Source organism: Oncorhynchus clarkii, chromosome 2 (genome assembly GCF_045791955.1).
Source record: "Oncorhynchus clarkii lewisi isolate Uvic-CL-2024 chromosome 2, UVic_Ocla_1.0, whole genome shotgun sequence".
Taxonomy (NCBI): domain Eukaryota; kingdom Metazoa; phylum Chordata; class Actinopteri; order Salmoniformes; family Salmonidae; genus Oncorhynchus; species Oncorhynchus clarkii.
In genome coordinates this window covers 54,588,595-54,605,233 of record NC_092148.1, presented here as the reverse complement: position 1 = coordinate 54,605,233, position 16,639 = coordinate 54,588,595, and the positions used below count along the sequence as shown (strand labels likewise).

The 16,639-nt window shown below is 44.8% G+C and overlaps 1 pseudogene; it reads left to right on the top strand.

Moving 5' to 3' along the window:
* The first annotated feature begins 4,607 nt into the window (after positions 1-4,607).
* Positions 4,608-15,336, top strand: LOC139377618 (solute carrier family 41 member 2-like; annotated as a pseudogene).
* Positions 15,337-16,639: the final 1,303 nt, after the last annotated feature.

Here is a 16,639-nt window from a genome sequence, read left to right as displayed (position 1 = left end):
AAACTCCCCAAATACAGGTGTGCCACGCTTGTAGTGTCATACCCAAGAAGACTCTTCTGTAATCGCTGCCAAAGGTGCTTCAACAAAGTACTGAGTGAGGGTATGAATACTTATGTAAATGTGATATTTCTTTTTTTATATATATAAACTAGCAAAAATGTATTTCTCTCAAATTCTGTGCACAAATTTGGTTACATCCCTGTTACTGAGTATTTCTTCTTTGCCAAGATAATCCATCTACCTGACAGGTGTGGCCTATCAAGAAGCTGATTAAACCACATGATCATTATACAGGTGCACCTTGTGCTGGGAACACTAAACGACCACTCTAAAATGTGCAGTTATGTTACACAACACAATGCCACATTGGCATGCTGACTGCAAGAATGTCTGACAGAGCTGTTGCCAGAGAATTCAATGTTCATTTCTTTACCATAAGCCTCCTCCAATGTTGTTTTAGAGAATTTGACAGTACACCCAACCGGCCTCACAGCCGCAGACCTCCACATCTGTTTGTTTTACCTGCGGGATCATCTGAGGAGGGAGGGGGGTGTGTGCTGAGGAGTATTGCTGTCTGTAATAAAGCCCTTTCATGGGAGAAAAAGACCCACCCATGGCTGCAACCCTGCCAAGTTATGTGAAATCCATAGATTAGGGCCGAATTAATTGATTTCCTTCTATGAACTGTAACTCATTAAAATCTTTAAATTGTTGCATGTTGCACTTATATTTTCGTTCAGTATATAAGGGCTAGGCCAGCGATGGACAACTCCAGTCATCTGGGGCCTGATTGGTGATACACTTTTTGCCCAAGCCCCAGCTAACACACCTCCAATAATCAACCTCATATTATGGTCTTCAGTTTAGAATGCAATTTGTTTAATCAGGTGTGTTAGCTAAATGAAAAGGGCATTTTCTGATATCGGTATACGATGCTCGCTATTGGTCTGTGTCTGTTTATTTCGTGTCAGGGACAACTGTAGCATTGTAGCTAAGCCGAACCCTAACCAATTTCCTAACTTTAACCTTATTCTCCCAACCTGCTATTTAAACAAATAATCTGTGTTGAGAAACCATCCGTCTCAAAACACCGGAACTGACCAATGCCAGGCACCAATGGGCGTTTCCTGATATAAAGGAACAACCACATTAAGAAACGCCCCGAATTACGGTCTGCAATTATACCCTATTGAGCTATAGGGCTTGGGGGAAAGTGTGACACCAATCAGGCTGCCCGAAGACTGCCGTTTCCCATCCCTTGGCTGATAATTTATCATCCTTGTAATGGAGATGTGATTATCACAAAAATAGGTTGTCATTGTTTTGTGATTAGTGCCTGTATCAGACCTCAGGATAAGACCCAGATGCAGACAGTTCGAAGTAACAAAAGTTTATTACAAAAACAGGGGGAAGGCAAACGACAGGTCAAGGGCAGGCAGCGGTCAGTAATCCAGAGCAGAGTCCGAAAGGTACAGAACAGCAGGCAGGCTCAGGGTCAGGACAGGCAGAATGGTCAAAACCGAGAAAACAAAAAAACAGGGACAAAAGGCTGTGAGACATAGGTAATCCTAGACACATGAAAAGTGGGATGTACACGGAGGATACGGGGCAAGAGAAGACGAACAGCAGAGGGGTTAATAATCTTGGAGATGGGGAAAGGGCCAATAAAACGGGGTGAAAGTTCGCTGGACTCTACCCGGAGGGGCAGATCCCAAGCGGACAGCCATAGCCTCTTCCCAAGATGATAGTTGGGAGCCGGGGTCCGGTGGCGGTCCGCCTGTTAACGATACCTGGAGGTGTCTTGAAAAGAGTGGACCGAGCTCTCTTCCAGGTACCGCGACAGCGGCGGACGAACATCTGGGCAGAGGGTATGTTGAATTCTTCCTCTTGCTCTGGGAAGAGCGGGGGCTGATAACCCACAGAGCACTCGAAGGGCGAGAGCCCAGTGGCGGAGAAGGGAAGGGTGTTCCGGCCGTACTCCACCCACATGAGTTGCTGGCTCCAGGTGGTGGGGTTGGCCGAGACAAGGCACAGAAGTGTTGTCCTGATTGGCACACTCCAACTGGCCGTGGGATTGGGGATGAAACCCCGGGGACAGGCTGGCCGACGACCCAATAAGTGTGCAGAACGCCTTCCAAAACCGGGACGAGAACTGAGGACGACGGTCGGAAATCATGTCCACCAGAAGTCCATTTATCCGGAAGACGTGCTGCACCATCTCCTTGGCAGAAGGTAGCTTGAGGAGGGGAATGAAATGGGCGGCTTTGAAAACCTGTCCACCACCGTGAGGATAGTGATGTTGCTATCAGACGGAGGGAGACCAGTGACGAAGTCCAGAGATATATGTGACCAGGGACGATGAGGGACAGAAAGAGATTGAAGGATGCCAGCCGTAGCTTGCCGAGGAGTCTTGTTCTGAGCACAGACGGTGCAGGGGGCAACAAACGTGGAGATGTCCGGAACCATGGTAAGCCACCAAAAGTTTTGTTGCACAAAGGCCAGGGTCCGACGGGAGCCAGAGTGGCAGGCAAGCCTGGAGGAATGAGCCCATTCCAAGACCGGGGAACAGGCAGCGTCTCATGAATATGAATATTTTCTAGTAAGATTTTTTGTCCGTTGCGTTATGCTACTTAGTGTCAGTTAATGACAATTCTCCCGGATCCGGGAAGGGTAGTTACAAGAGGCTATTAAGGTCCTGGAATGCCCGGTCAGCCGCTGGGGACCATGTGAATAGGAACTTGGGAGAGGTGAGTGCTGAAAGGGGGGAAGCCAGGGTGCTGTAACTCCGTATAAAACGGCGATATAAATGGGCAAATCCTAAGAAACGTTGCAGCTGCACTCTGGATGGGGGTTGGGGCCAATCCACCACTGCTCTCCCCTTTCCCGGGTTTCCATCTGCACATTCCCAGCAGCGATGATGTATCCAAGGAAGGAAACGGTGGAGCGATGGATCTCACATTTTTCGGCTTTGACAAAGAACTGGTTCTCCAGGAGACGCTGGAGGACTTGTCGGACGTGGAGAACGTGTTCTTGAGCCGAGTGGGTAAAGACGAGGATGTCGTCGAAGTATACGAACACGAACCGGTTCAACATATCCCGGAGAACATCATTAATCAGGGCCTGGAACACAGCAGGAGCATTGGTCAGACCGAATGGCATCACCAGGTATTCATAGTGTCCGCTAGCAGTGTTGAAGTGTCGTTCCTTATCCGTACCAGGTGGTAGGCATTCCGTCTAACTTAGAGAAGATAGTGGCCCCCTGGAGTGACTCGAAAGCCGAGGCGAGGATTGGTAGCGGGTAGCGGTTCCTAATCCCGGTAGTCGATACACGGTCGCAGGGTTTTGTTCTTCTTCTCCACAAAGAAGAACAATGCATCGGTGGGGGAGGAAGAAGTATGGATACCCCCTGCAGCCAGGGAGTCCTCCATGTACGTCTCCATAGTCTTGGTCTCTGGACCTGACAGTGAATACAGCCGTCCCTGGGGTGGTGTAGTGCCCGGGAGAAGGTTGATCCCGTAGTCATAGGGTTGATGTGGAGGAAGCGAAGTGACTCGGGCCTTGCTGAAAACCTCCCGGAAATCCTGGTACTCTGGAACGGCAGAGAGGTCCGAGGCTTCTTCTGAGCCCACAGGAGGACGTCCCGGAGAAGGCTGTGACAACTTCAGGCAATAGTCGTGGCAGAACGGGCTCTAGCCCACGATAGTAACAGCAGTCCAGTTGATAAGGGGATTGTGGTGCTGGAGCCAAGAACCCCAATACCACAGGAACCTGAGGAGACTTTATGAGCATAAACTATATAAACTCAATGTTGTTTCCGGACACACGCAGGTGGATAGGTGTAGTGTTGTGGGTGACCCTGCCAATAGAGCACCCATCCAGTGCTCTAACGTCCAGGGGACTGGAGATGGGCTGAGTGGTGATGCCCAGCTCAGATACTTGTTGGTCCCAGAGTCATTAAGAACCCGGAGAGATTTAGACTGGTCTCCCCACAGCAGGATGGCATGGAGAGGGTGCGAGTAAGGGAAGAAGAACATTTCTCTGTATGGCCCACCAGAGTACTTGTACCTACTGATGAGCCTGGTCTCTTTAAAGGACAGGTAGACACATAATGACCGGCAGTTCCGCAATACGGTCAACTCTGGGTGTTAAGTCTGCATAAGCGTATGGCTGGAGACAACCTAGCTCTGCCAAGTTGCATTGGCTTCGAAAAAGGCGAGTCAGCAGACCTCCTCTCCTTCCTACATTCCCATAGCCGCCCATTGAACCGGATGGTCAAGGTGATGAGTGAATCGAGATCTGTAGGCAGCTCCTGGGCTGCGAGCTCGTACTTAACCTCCTCCGATAATCCATGAAGGAATGTGTCAAACAGAGATTCCGGGTTCCAGGCACTCTCGGCAGCCAACGTACGGAAATCAACCGCATAGACCGCCACACTGTGGGAGTCTTCGCGAAGCTGGATTAACTTCCGGGCAGCCTCTCTCCTGGACAACGGAGAATCAAAAACCTTTTTCACCTCAGCCACAAGCTCCTCCAGGCTAAAACATACGGCAGCATGTTGTTCCCACACCGCCGTAGCCCAGGCGAGAGCCCTCCCGGACATTAGCGTTATGAGATATGCTATCTTCGAGCGGTCCAAGAGGAAGGACGAGGGCCGGAACTCGAAGATGAGGGAACACTGGGAGAGAAACATCCGACAGGTTCCTGACCCTCCAGCGAAGCATTCCGGAGAAGGTAAGCAGGGATCTTGGGAAGACTGTGTGGCCTGGAGAGACGCACTGCTGACAGCTGTGTTACTGGGAGGCTGGAAGGCTACTGTTGTGGCCGGCTGCTTCACAGATAATCCACGGAATTGCTCCAGCAATGTATTCAAGGCACAGTCATGGCATTCTGCCAAGGTCTGGAGTCTGTCCAGAAGACCTCAAAGTAACTCCTCCTGTCTCCCAATGGTGGCTCCTTGGGAGGAGATTGTCTGAGTCTACTGGGTCAGTAAGACCAAGATGCAGACAGTTCGAAGTAACAAAAGTTTATTACAAAAACGGGGCAGGCAAACGACAGGTCAAGGGTAGGCAGAGCAGAGTCCGAAAGGTACAGAACGGCAGGCAGGCTCAGGGTCAGGACAGGCAGAATGGTCAAAACCGGGAAAACAAGAAAGCAGTGACTAGAGCGATAACAGGAGTACGGGAAATATGCTGGTAGGCTTGACAAGACAAGACGAACTGACAACAGACAAACAGAGAACACAGGTATAAATACACAGGATAATGGGGCAAATAGGCAACACCTGGAGGGGGGTGGAGACAAGCACAAAGACAGGTGAAACAGATCAGGGTGTGACAGCCTGTGCCTAATGAGGAATTATACAATACATTTCTTTAGAAATCAATTTTATTACTATGACATTGTATCTGTAAGTATATGGTTAATATACACAAATGCCTTGGATTTACAAAAGGTTAATAAAACAAAAAAGGCATCCGAATTAGGATGTGAAAAGCTAATGGCTGAAATGAACCAACCTGGGCCCGGTTTCTCAAAAGAATCTTAAAACCTACGGGATCGGTGTCCCTATACCGGGACGGTTGTTGCTAACGTGCGCTAATGTGACTAGAATGACGTTGTAAGTAACAGCCAACTTTCCAGGACATATGTTTTATACAGTGCCTTGCGAAAGTATTCGCCCCCTTGAACTTTGCGACCTTTTGCCACATTTCAGGCTTCAAACATAAAGATATAAAACTGTATTTTTTTGTGAAGAATCAACAACAAGTGGGACACAATCATGAAGTGGAACGACATTTATTGGATATTTCAAACTTTTTTAACAAATCAAAAACTGAAAAATTGGGCGTGCAAAATTATTCAGCCCCCTTAAGTTAATACTTTGTAGCGCCACCTTTTGCTGCGATTACAGCTGTAAGTCGCTTGGGGTATGTCTCTATCAGTTTTGCACATCGAGAGACTGAAATTTTTTCCCATTCCTCCTTGCAAAACAGCTCGAGCTCAGTGAGGTTGGATGGAGAGCATTTGTGAACAGCAGTTTTCAGTTCTTTCCACAGATTCTCGATTGGATTCAGGTCTGGACTTTGACTTGGCCATTCTAACACCTGGATATGTTTATTTTTGAACCATTCCATTGTAGATTTTGCTTTATGTTTTGGATCATTGTCTTGTTGGAAGACAAATCTCCGTCCCAGTCTCAGGTCTTTTGCAGACTCCATCAGGTTTTCTTCCAGAATGGTCCTGTATTTGGCTCCATCCATCTTCCCATCAATTTTAACCATCTTCCCTGCTGAAGAAAAGCAGGCCCAAACCATGCAATGCCAACATGGATGCTTGTTGAAGAAGAGAGGGAGAGAGAGGGATGGAGGCATTTAACATTTCCACATTCAGAAACTATTCTCAACTACAGTAACTATATACTTTGCACACGAACCGCTGCCCGCTTTGAGAAAGAAATCATGAATGTATTTACGTGAAATGCCGCAGCATCGTCGGACGCATCAATGGTTTCCCAGTGGTGTGATGAGAGTAGCGTAATATGATGGTTTGAGCAGAGTAACAGGATGGTCTTACTTAAATTCGCTTTCGAAGATACTTTACAGCCAATCAGCCGTACCAGTGATTGACCGGGAGGTGAATTTATCACCTCCACCTCGTGTTAAGATTCAAAGTTCAAACCATTTTCAACGTGCAGCTGCAGCTTCACGCTTTTCTGGTCTAATGTGTTAACTTCTTCACCCATCCTTTATACCTTTGGCTCGAAAGGGGCGGTTCTGGCAGGCTGGCACTCACTGTGAAAAGTTCTGGAAAACAATAAATCTCTTATAACTTCTCAAATCACATCCATCTCTTAACAAAAACACTTTTATAATTGTTCATATATGTAATATATATTACATATAGTATGGACAACGCATAGTATGGAAACTTCATACAGTATATGTAGTGGGTATACTTTCCAAGTTACTGTATTTCCTTTATAACATTTTGAATGACATCACAAAATAACAAATAAAATGACATTAGTGTCCTATAGATCACCTCTGTGTCACGCCCTGGCTTAGAGAGCCTTTTAATGTCTCTATTTGGTTTGGTCAGGGTGTGATTTGGGGTGGGCATTCTATGTTTTGTTATCTATGATTTTGTATTTCTATGTTTTGGCCGGGTATGGTTCTCAATCAGGGACAGCTGTCTATCGTTGTCTCTGATTGAGAACCATACTTAGGTAGCCCTTTCCCACTTGTCTTTGTGGGAAGTTGAGTTTGTTTAGGGCACATAACCTTTAGCTTCATGGTTTGTTTTTGTAGTGTTTATTGTTTTGTTCGGCGCCATTTTTATTAATAAAAGAAAATGTACGCTCACCACGCTGTACCTTGGTCCTCTTCCTTTAACGGCCGTGACACTCTGACCATTCCCCACATTCTACGTTGGAAATATTGCTCCAGTATTTGCTTTTGAATGTATTAGAGTTTCAGTGGGAAAAAGTCTGTTGAGACTAAGCACATTCCTTTGGTAAATCTTGAGAGCACAGGCCTGGATCTTCTCCTTTGATTTACAACAGGATGTGAGTTGTTAAACCCCACTAGTTCTTTCCTTCCCCCTCTACGGGTTTGAGGGGTCTGATAGACGTTATTCATAGTAAACTTGATCTGACTTATTTGGATTCTCGTGGACAGTCATGACAGTCCCCCTCTGGTGTGTTAAATTTTGGAAGGATTCTGCAAGTTTCAACCCCCAACAAGAATGACCACGGGATGTCCTGGTTGTGGATTGTCGTGACAGTTCCCCTCTGGTGGTTTAACCTGATAGGATTTCTGCAAGCTGCAGACCACCACAAGAATGGCCATGGGATGTCCTGGTTGTGGATCATCGTTCCGGACCCGTCGCCCGGTTAATCTAGGCAGTAACTTAGGCAGATGTTAATAACGCACCACACTCACGCAATACATCCTTACATTTCTTCCCCAAATGAGCGGCGTTGTGGCATCAACTGGTGGTTGAACGGGGAACTTGTTAAGGGCCGTATTACTTTCTAAATTACCCAATTTAAATTAAATAAACAATATACATGATATAGTTACAACACCTTAATAATCTAATTGGACTCTATTCTACATACGTCCACGGTCTTGGCTAAATTACTCTATCATGACATTTTGTCTAATGTCATATCTAGGGCGGTCCTACTTAGTGGTGTGTTGCTTAGGGCACTATCTTAAGTTGATAACTACATGATGAGGCTACTGCTGTAAGGCACTAGCTTCGGATAGTCTACAGGGATGACCTATGGACCTCTGGTGAGAAACTGGTGATTCATGTAGCTGTAGAGTCAAAGGGGCTTCAGGGTCTATTTACAACTTTACCAAGACTGGTATTTTGCTTAGACCCTTAACGTCATCCTAGTATAAATTGCCATTAATGTCCAGTTGTGCATGTCAATATCCGCTTGAGTCAGATTCTGCACCAAGAGGTATCGAAACGTCTTTTTCCTATGACCTTTGTTTCAAGAGACTTTTCCCGCCGAAACTCTAATAAGTTCAAAGCAAATACTGGAACAATATTTCTAACATAGAACATGGGGAATGGTCAGAGACGATCTATAGAACACAAATGTAATTTTGTTTGTTATTTTGTGATGTCATTAAAAATGTTATGAAGAAAATACTGTAACTTGGAAAGTATACACACTACATGTACAACGTTTCTCCTGTGTATATCTGACAAAAGGTCAGAGTGTGTATGGTGAATTATTCATTTCCAGAGCTAGGACATAAGGGTCAGCTGATTTAAGGAAATTTGAGAAGATATATTAGTTTGGCCGAAGCAAAGTATTATCTCTTTGTTTCTTTATGCTACTGCGTATTCCGGTAACATTGCTAGCAAGAAACGCTGATTGTGTTGAATGTGAGACGTTGTTCGTAAACCCCCGGTCCCCAATTGAAGGGGACCTTTTTGTGCTTGAAGTGAACATGCTTGTACAAGAATGGCTAGCTTTGCATTAGAAGCTAAGCTAACAAACAGAGAGAAGACATTGTTCTTTGTTTATAGCAGAAATCCCGCGCTTTGGGCGATGGAAGTCCCGCCTTTGCTGGAATCCCGTGTGATTTTAGCTTTCAGGGTTAACTGACCCCTTGTGGTGAAGAATTGCCAACAATGTTTTTGTGAAGACAAAAAAAAAATCCAATGTGAGAGCAAAACATCTTCTCACATCTGTAACAACTGGTTCCACTTTATAATATTCAACCAATATCAACTGATTGGTTGATCTCATTTGATTTAACAAGGAAGTTAAATTGCCTTTTTACCAGGTTGATCATTCGGCTAAGGACCAAATTAATTTGTTCCAACCAATTAGACATTTTAAACTTATCAATCTTAACCTAGATACAGCGACACTTTCAGGTTAATTCAAGTTTAATTCCCAGATAGCCTATACATTTAAGGTTCATCATTAACATTGCTAAATCAATTAAATTTGCTTTTGCAAGTTCATAGATGTCCAACTCCCACATTACGTTTCCAGTATTGATGATTCATTAATGTCTATAAATTGATTAAAATCGTTTTTGCAGCTTCCAACGAGTCAAAACCCAAACTTTTTTTTTTTTTATAGTAATGACCAAGCTATCAGAGGGGGTGGCCCCCATTCCTCTGCTAATTAATGAACCCTTACCCACAGAAAGATTGATCGATGACCTCAGCAGCAATATAAACCCAAACTATGCCATAAGCGAAAGAACAGCAGAAATAACAACAAACACCCTCCAAAATAAACCATCAGGCGCAGGCCTTGTAAAGGTTCTCTCCAGTTTAGCCCTGAAGTATGGCTGCCAGCAGATTGACATCAGGTCCAGTACCGCAGTGCACAGCAAAAGCACGAGCAGGAAACGGTTGACATGAAAGGACAGGTGGAGAGAACCAGGAAACGAATAACAAAAGCAGAAAAGATACTGCTAGCCGAGGAACTGTGTTTGAAAACTGAACAATTAAAAGAAATGGCAAAAGTTATGACGACAAACGAGCACAAACTCTTGAACAAAAATCGTCTTCTACAGGAACAAAATCATCTTCTACAGGAACAACTTGATGTAGCCAAAAATAAACAAGACAAAGTCCAATCCAAACTAGATAAATCTGACGAGTTAGCTACAAACAGGGGCACACGACTTAATAACATGCATGCAGTTTTGATGTAATGATGTATTTGGTATTTTATTAGGATCCCCATTTGCCGTTGCAAAAGCAGCAGCTACTCTTCCTGGGGTCCACACAAAACATGAAACATAATACAGAATGACTTGATACAGAACATCATTGGACAAGAACAGCTCAAGGACAGAACTACATACATTCTTTTTAAAGGCACACGTAGCCTACATGTCAATGCATACACACAAACTATCTTGGTCAAATAGGGGAGAGGCGTTGTGCCGCGAGGTGTTGCTTTATCTGTTTTTTGAAACCAAGTTTGCTGTTTATTTGAACAATATGAGATGGAAGGAAGTTCCATGCATTAAGGGCTCTATATAATACTGTACGTTTTCTTGAAAGAATAAAAAATAAAACGGAAAGGATGCATGTTTTGGAATATTTTTTATTCTTCCTTCTTTTCACTCTGTCATTTAGGTTAGTATTGTTGAGTAACTACAAAGCTATTGATCAGTCCTCAGTTTTCTCCTTTCACAGCGATTAAACTCGAACTGTTTTTTTTTCTGGCTGGATTGGGGACGGTGTCAGCTGGGATGCTACCTGACGGAGTTCAGGTGAGGTACTGATAAATTGCATGGTGTGTTTATTTGTTGATCTGTTATTGCATTGTGTATGGGCGTGTACTGTATTGTGTTTTAGTGTAATGCATGGTATGTTTATGTATTGTATTGTGTGTCTGAATATTGATCTATTGCATTGTCTACTGGTCTATCTAGTAGTGTATTGTGTGTTGGTGTGTACACTGCATTGTGTGTCAGTTTATTACAGGGCTCTCCAACCCTGCTCCTTGAGAGCTACCATCCTGTAGGTTTTCATTCCAACCCTAATCCAACCCTAATCCCTAACCCTAATCTAGTGCACCTATTTCTAATAATTAGTTGGTTTAAAATATGAATCAGGTTAGTTACAACTGGAGTTGGAGTGACAGGAGGGTAGCTCTCCAGGAACAGGATTGAAGAACCCTGGTGTCATGCATGTTATGTTGGTGTGTTCAACTGTGGGTGTGTGGCAGCATTGGGAGGTGTTCCAGAGTCACAGAGATCTTCATCCTGGTGCCAGTTGCTGTGGAATAACAGCCTCCACTCTTCTGGGAAGGCTTTCCACTAGATATTGGAACATTGCTGAAGGGACTTGCTTCCATTCAGCCACAAAAGCATTAGTGATGTCGGGCACTGATGTTGGGTGATTAGGCCTGGCTCGCAGTCAGCATTCCAATTAATCCTAAAGGTGTTTGTTTGGGTTGAGGCTGGGGCTCTGTGCAGGCCAGTCAAGTTCTTCCACACCGATCTCAACAAACCATTTCTGTATGGACCTCGCTTTGTGCACAGGGGCATTGTCATGCTGAAACAGGAAAGGGCCTTCCCCAAACTGTTGCCACAAAGTTGGAAGCTCAGAATCATCTATAATGTAATTGTATGCTGTAGCATTAAGATTTCCCTTCACAGGAACTAAGGGGTCTGGCCCGAACCATGTAAAACAGCCCTAGACCATTATTCCTCCTCCACCAAACTTTACAGCTGGCACTATACATTGGAGCAGGCAGCGTTCTCCTGTTATCTGTCAAACCCAGATTCATCCGTCGAACTGTCAGATGGTGAAGCGTTTTTCATCACTCCAGAGAACGCGTTGGCATTGCGCATGGTGATCTTAGGCTTGTGTGCGGCTGATCGGCCATGGAAACGCATTTCATGAAGCACCCGACGAATAGTTCTTGTACTGACATTGCTTCCAGAGGCAGTCTGGAACTCGGTAGTGAGTGTTGCAACCGAGGATAGACGTTTTTTATGCACTACGTGCTTCACGTGCGGTCCCGTTCTATGAACTTGTGTGGCCTACCACTTAAACGGCTGACCCGTTGATGCTCCTAGAGGTTTCCACTTTACAGTGACAACACTTACAGTTGACCGGGGCAACTCTAGCAGGGCAGAAATTTTACGAACTGACTTGTTGGAATCCTATGACGGTGCGACATCCTATGACGGTGCGACATTGAAGGTCACTGAGCTCTTCAGTAAGGCCATTCTAATGCCAATGTTCATCTATGGAGATTGCATGGCTGTGTGCTCGGTTTTATACACCTGTCAGCAATGGGTGTGGCTGAAATAGCCAAATCCACTAATTTGAAGGGGTGTCCATATACTTTTGTGCATATGTAGTGTACCATTCTGACTCTGGGAGGCCCAGGTTGTAAATTACAGCTCTAACAGCTAGCTAGGTATTTACAGCAACGAACACCAACAACGAACACCAACACTAGTTTAAAAACACCATTTATCCATATCATCACATCACCTCATTGTCCGACATAGGTTCATGCATGCCAATTCCTCCCTGCAATAAGGCCCTCTTCACTAGCATCTTAGTGTGAGACTGCAGTTGCTATAGGGAAGGTGCGTCGTTCTACATACCACGTCCTCTCTATCACGGGGGCACGTGTGTATCCATGAATCATTATTACTAATGACTATTTACCATAGTCAAAAGCCTGCATGCTCTTTCTGTCTATGGGACACAGAATATTCAGCAAAGAGACCACAGGATACAACTAAAACTAAAACTGTAGGTTTCTTCCATATTAAAGACATTTTGGTTGCTAAATAATTTGATAACTCAAATAAAACCAATGCTTAAAATCTGAGAGACCGACCAGACTGTAGAGCTTGTGATCAAGGACAGTCAAATCAATTATTCATGTGGTTTTATATTTTGAATGCTGGTTAGGGAAAGTTGTACAACTGATTGCTTTCAACCAAGATGTGTTTTCCACATTTAACCCAACCCCTCTGAATCAGAGGGGTGGGTTAACTACATTGCTCAGCAGCAGAACAACAGATTTTTACCTTGTCAGCTCAGGGATTCGATCCAGCAACCATTCAGTTACTGGCCAAATTCTCTAACCACTAGGCTACCTGCCGCCCCTAGGTTACTTCCTGATTGGTCCAGATACTTCACCATCTGTGTTTACGGGTTCTTAATTTTAATTTACCACTGGATATAAGGGGAAGTGAATAATGCCACTGAAGGCTATTTCGTCCCCTGTGCCTTCCCCCAGTCTGCTGCTTCTCCCAGCTGTAACCACATTGCTTTAATTTTGTGCACCTCTTTGCTCCTCAATTCATGCACCTTGGTTGGAGAGCCATGCAACTCTGAATAGTTGACTGAACCACACTCGACTGTGTCCTCCCAGGGATGATCGTGGTGGGAGTGATCATCGGCTCCAAGAGGATAGGCATCAACCCAGACAATGTGGCCACTCCCATCGCTGCCAGCTTCGGTGACCTCATCACCCTGGCCTGCCTCAGCCAGGGGCTCTATGAATGCAAAGGTGAGGGGAGAGAGCAGCAGGCATAGAGAAGAGGAAGAAAGGGGGGGGGGGTAGTTGAGAGGGGCAGTGAGAAAGAGAGAGAGGTTTAGGTCTCTAGGGGGCAGTCTGGCCCATTTACTGGAGAGTCATAGCTACATTTATGGCTCTGACACTAGTCTGTCTGGCTATCAACTGTGTTTGTTTAGCAAGTATGTCTGCTCCTCTCTGTCTCCACAGAGCATTATCCCTATGTGTCGTACCTGGTGTGTCTGATCTGCCTCTGCCTGACCGTCTACTTCAGAAACCCAGACAGTTGCATCCTACTCTACACAGGCTGGGAACCAATCATCACTGCCATGGTCATCAGCAGGTCTGCTACCCTGTTCCGTGCCCCTGAAGTCCAGTCACAGCATTCGAATCTTGTGAACTTCATGGAAATACCATGCTTCATTTTTTTTCCTTCTCTAGTATCGGAGGATAGTAGATCGGAACATCGGAGTATCCTGAACACAACTGTATAAGACCCGAACATGGCGGGAATGATAGTCTACACGCCAGTTATGAATAGTAAGACGGGGAGCTGGGTTTTTAGGAGCACACATTCAGGATCCTTCAAGAAAATGGTAAGTCATAATACATATGATCATTGTGTCTCTCCTCCTCATCTCAATCTAGGTTGTTGGGGGGAACTTGGTTGCCAACTAGTCCAGTCGTATCACCACTGATCTGCAGGCAGGTGCCTGAGGATCGAAGGAGCTGCTACAACCCCTGCAGGACCTTTTGTGGCTCAGGTAATGACACACACATGACCAATCCCTTTAACATGCATGTGAACACAAAATTAATTAAATCTTGTTGTCAGTGTATTTTACCTGTCAGTTTAACTATCTATACCTCTCTGACAAGAGCCAGTCATCGCTCTGCCCAGGTGCTGCTCCTGTCTATCACCTTCTTAGCTGCAGCTTTTCTACAGGTAAACCATGAAGCAAGAGAGATCAGTTAGGCCAATTCATGTGTCTCAGTAGTCATAAGTGGGTTATTTCTCCTCTGCTCCTTTATTAACACTGATATGGAGTATACCAAACATTAAGAACACCTGCTCTTTCCATGACATAGACTGACCAGGTGAAAGCTACTGTATGAGCCCTTATGGATGTCACTTGTTAAATCCACTCCAAATCAGTGTAGTTGAAGGGGCAAATAATTTTTAAGCCTTTTGAGACATGGAATGTGTATGTGTGCCGTTCAGATGGTGAATGGGGAAGACAAAAGATTGAAGTGCCTTTGAACAGGGTATGGTAGTAGGTGCCAGGCACACCGGTTTGAGTGTGTCAAGAACTGCAATGATGCTGGGTTTTTCACGCTCAACGGTTTTCCGTGTGTATCAAGAATGGTCCACCAGTCAATGGACATCTAGCCAACTTGACACAACTGTGGGAAGCATTGGAGTTAACATGGACCGGCATCCCTGTGGAACGCTTTTGACACCTTGTAGAGTCCATACTCCGACGAACTGAGGCTGTTCTGAGGGCAAAAGGGGGGTGATCTTAATGTTTGGTATAGTCAGTGTATACTATAATAAAGGGCTGACTCACTCTTTTTCCCCCCTTCCGTATATATTCCTGTGTTCTCTTCTCTCAGGTCTTCACTCTGCTGTGTCTTGCTGACCGGATGGTCCATTGCCTGTGGTGGACGGGCAAGGACCCAGACAGTTACTCCATCCCCTACCTCACCGCTCTGGGGATCTATTGGGCACGGCCCTCCTCGCTCTGGCCTTCTTCCTGCTCTGGCTCATAGGGGAGCAGGTTCCCACTGGAGACTGACACCCTGGGTGCTTCATCTTATACTATTCTCCTTTGATTCTGCCTGGGTAAAAGTAGGCACGAAACATAGCAATGCCTTCAAATTATGTAGGCAACTCCACACACAGTTGAGAAATTCTAAACATTCCCTTTACAAGTCAAATGTTTAATACATTTATTTGAATTTATTCAGACGATTGCTTTGTGGTGTTGGTCCTTCAGTTGGTTGAAATTTGAAACAATATCCACAGGAGAGTGTTATTAATCCGACTTCATAATGCAGTTCTCTGTCATTAACAATCAAGATTTGTTTGCTCGTGCACATGACGAAAGTAACCGAAGTCTGCAGGTGTTTACATGGTTTTTCGCATGTGCCAGGTTATATAAATTTAAACGGCAGTACAGGCGCTCTAAAAAGTCAGATAAACAATACTTTTTTGTGGAGATTTTGTCTCTTTGTTTCGACTGGCTGAAGGACCAACTGCACAGACAACTGGTAAAGTTCAAATACTGAACAAAAATATAAACGCAACATACAATGCAAATGTAAAAGATTTTACTGAGTTAGTTCATATAAGGAAATAAGTCAATTTAAATAAATTCATTAGGTCCTAATCTATGGATTTCACGACTGGGAATACAGATGTGCTTCTGGTCACAGGTATCTGTATCTGGAGTGATCACCATTTGCCTCATGCAGTGTGACATCTCCTTTGTATAGAGTTGATCAGGCTGTTGATTGGCTCCTGGGTGGCTTCTTGCCATCCAGGACCTCTATACCAGGCGGTGTCAGAGGAAGGCCCTAAAAATTGTCTAAGACTCCAGCTACCCTAGTCATAGACTGCTCTCTCTGCTACCGCACGGCAAGCAGTACTGGAGCACCAAGTCTAGATCCAAGAGGCTTCTAAACAGCTTCTACCCCCAAGCCATAAGACTCCTGAACATCTAATCAAATGCCTACCCAGACTATTTGCATTGCCCCCCGTTCTACGCTGCTGCCACTCTCTGTTATTATCTATACATAGTCACTTTAATAACTCTACCTACATGTACATATTACATCAAATACATCAACTAACCAGTAACACCTGTATATAGCCTCGCTATTGTTATCTTAAGGAATCATTGCTTTCACCTGGTCAGTCTACGTCATGGAAAAAACAGGCATTCCTAATGTTTTGTACACATGTATATTTGTATTATTTTATAAAATGGCATCTAGTGGTCTTTTTGGGTACTGCAGATTATCACAGGTCAGTAATTATTTCTGGCCCTGTGGCCTTCTCACGTGTAAAATATATAAAATAATGAAAGAAGATGATTT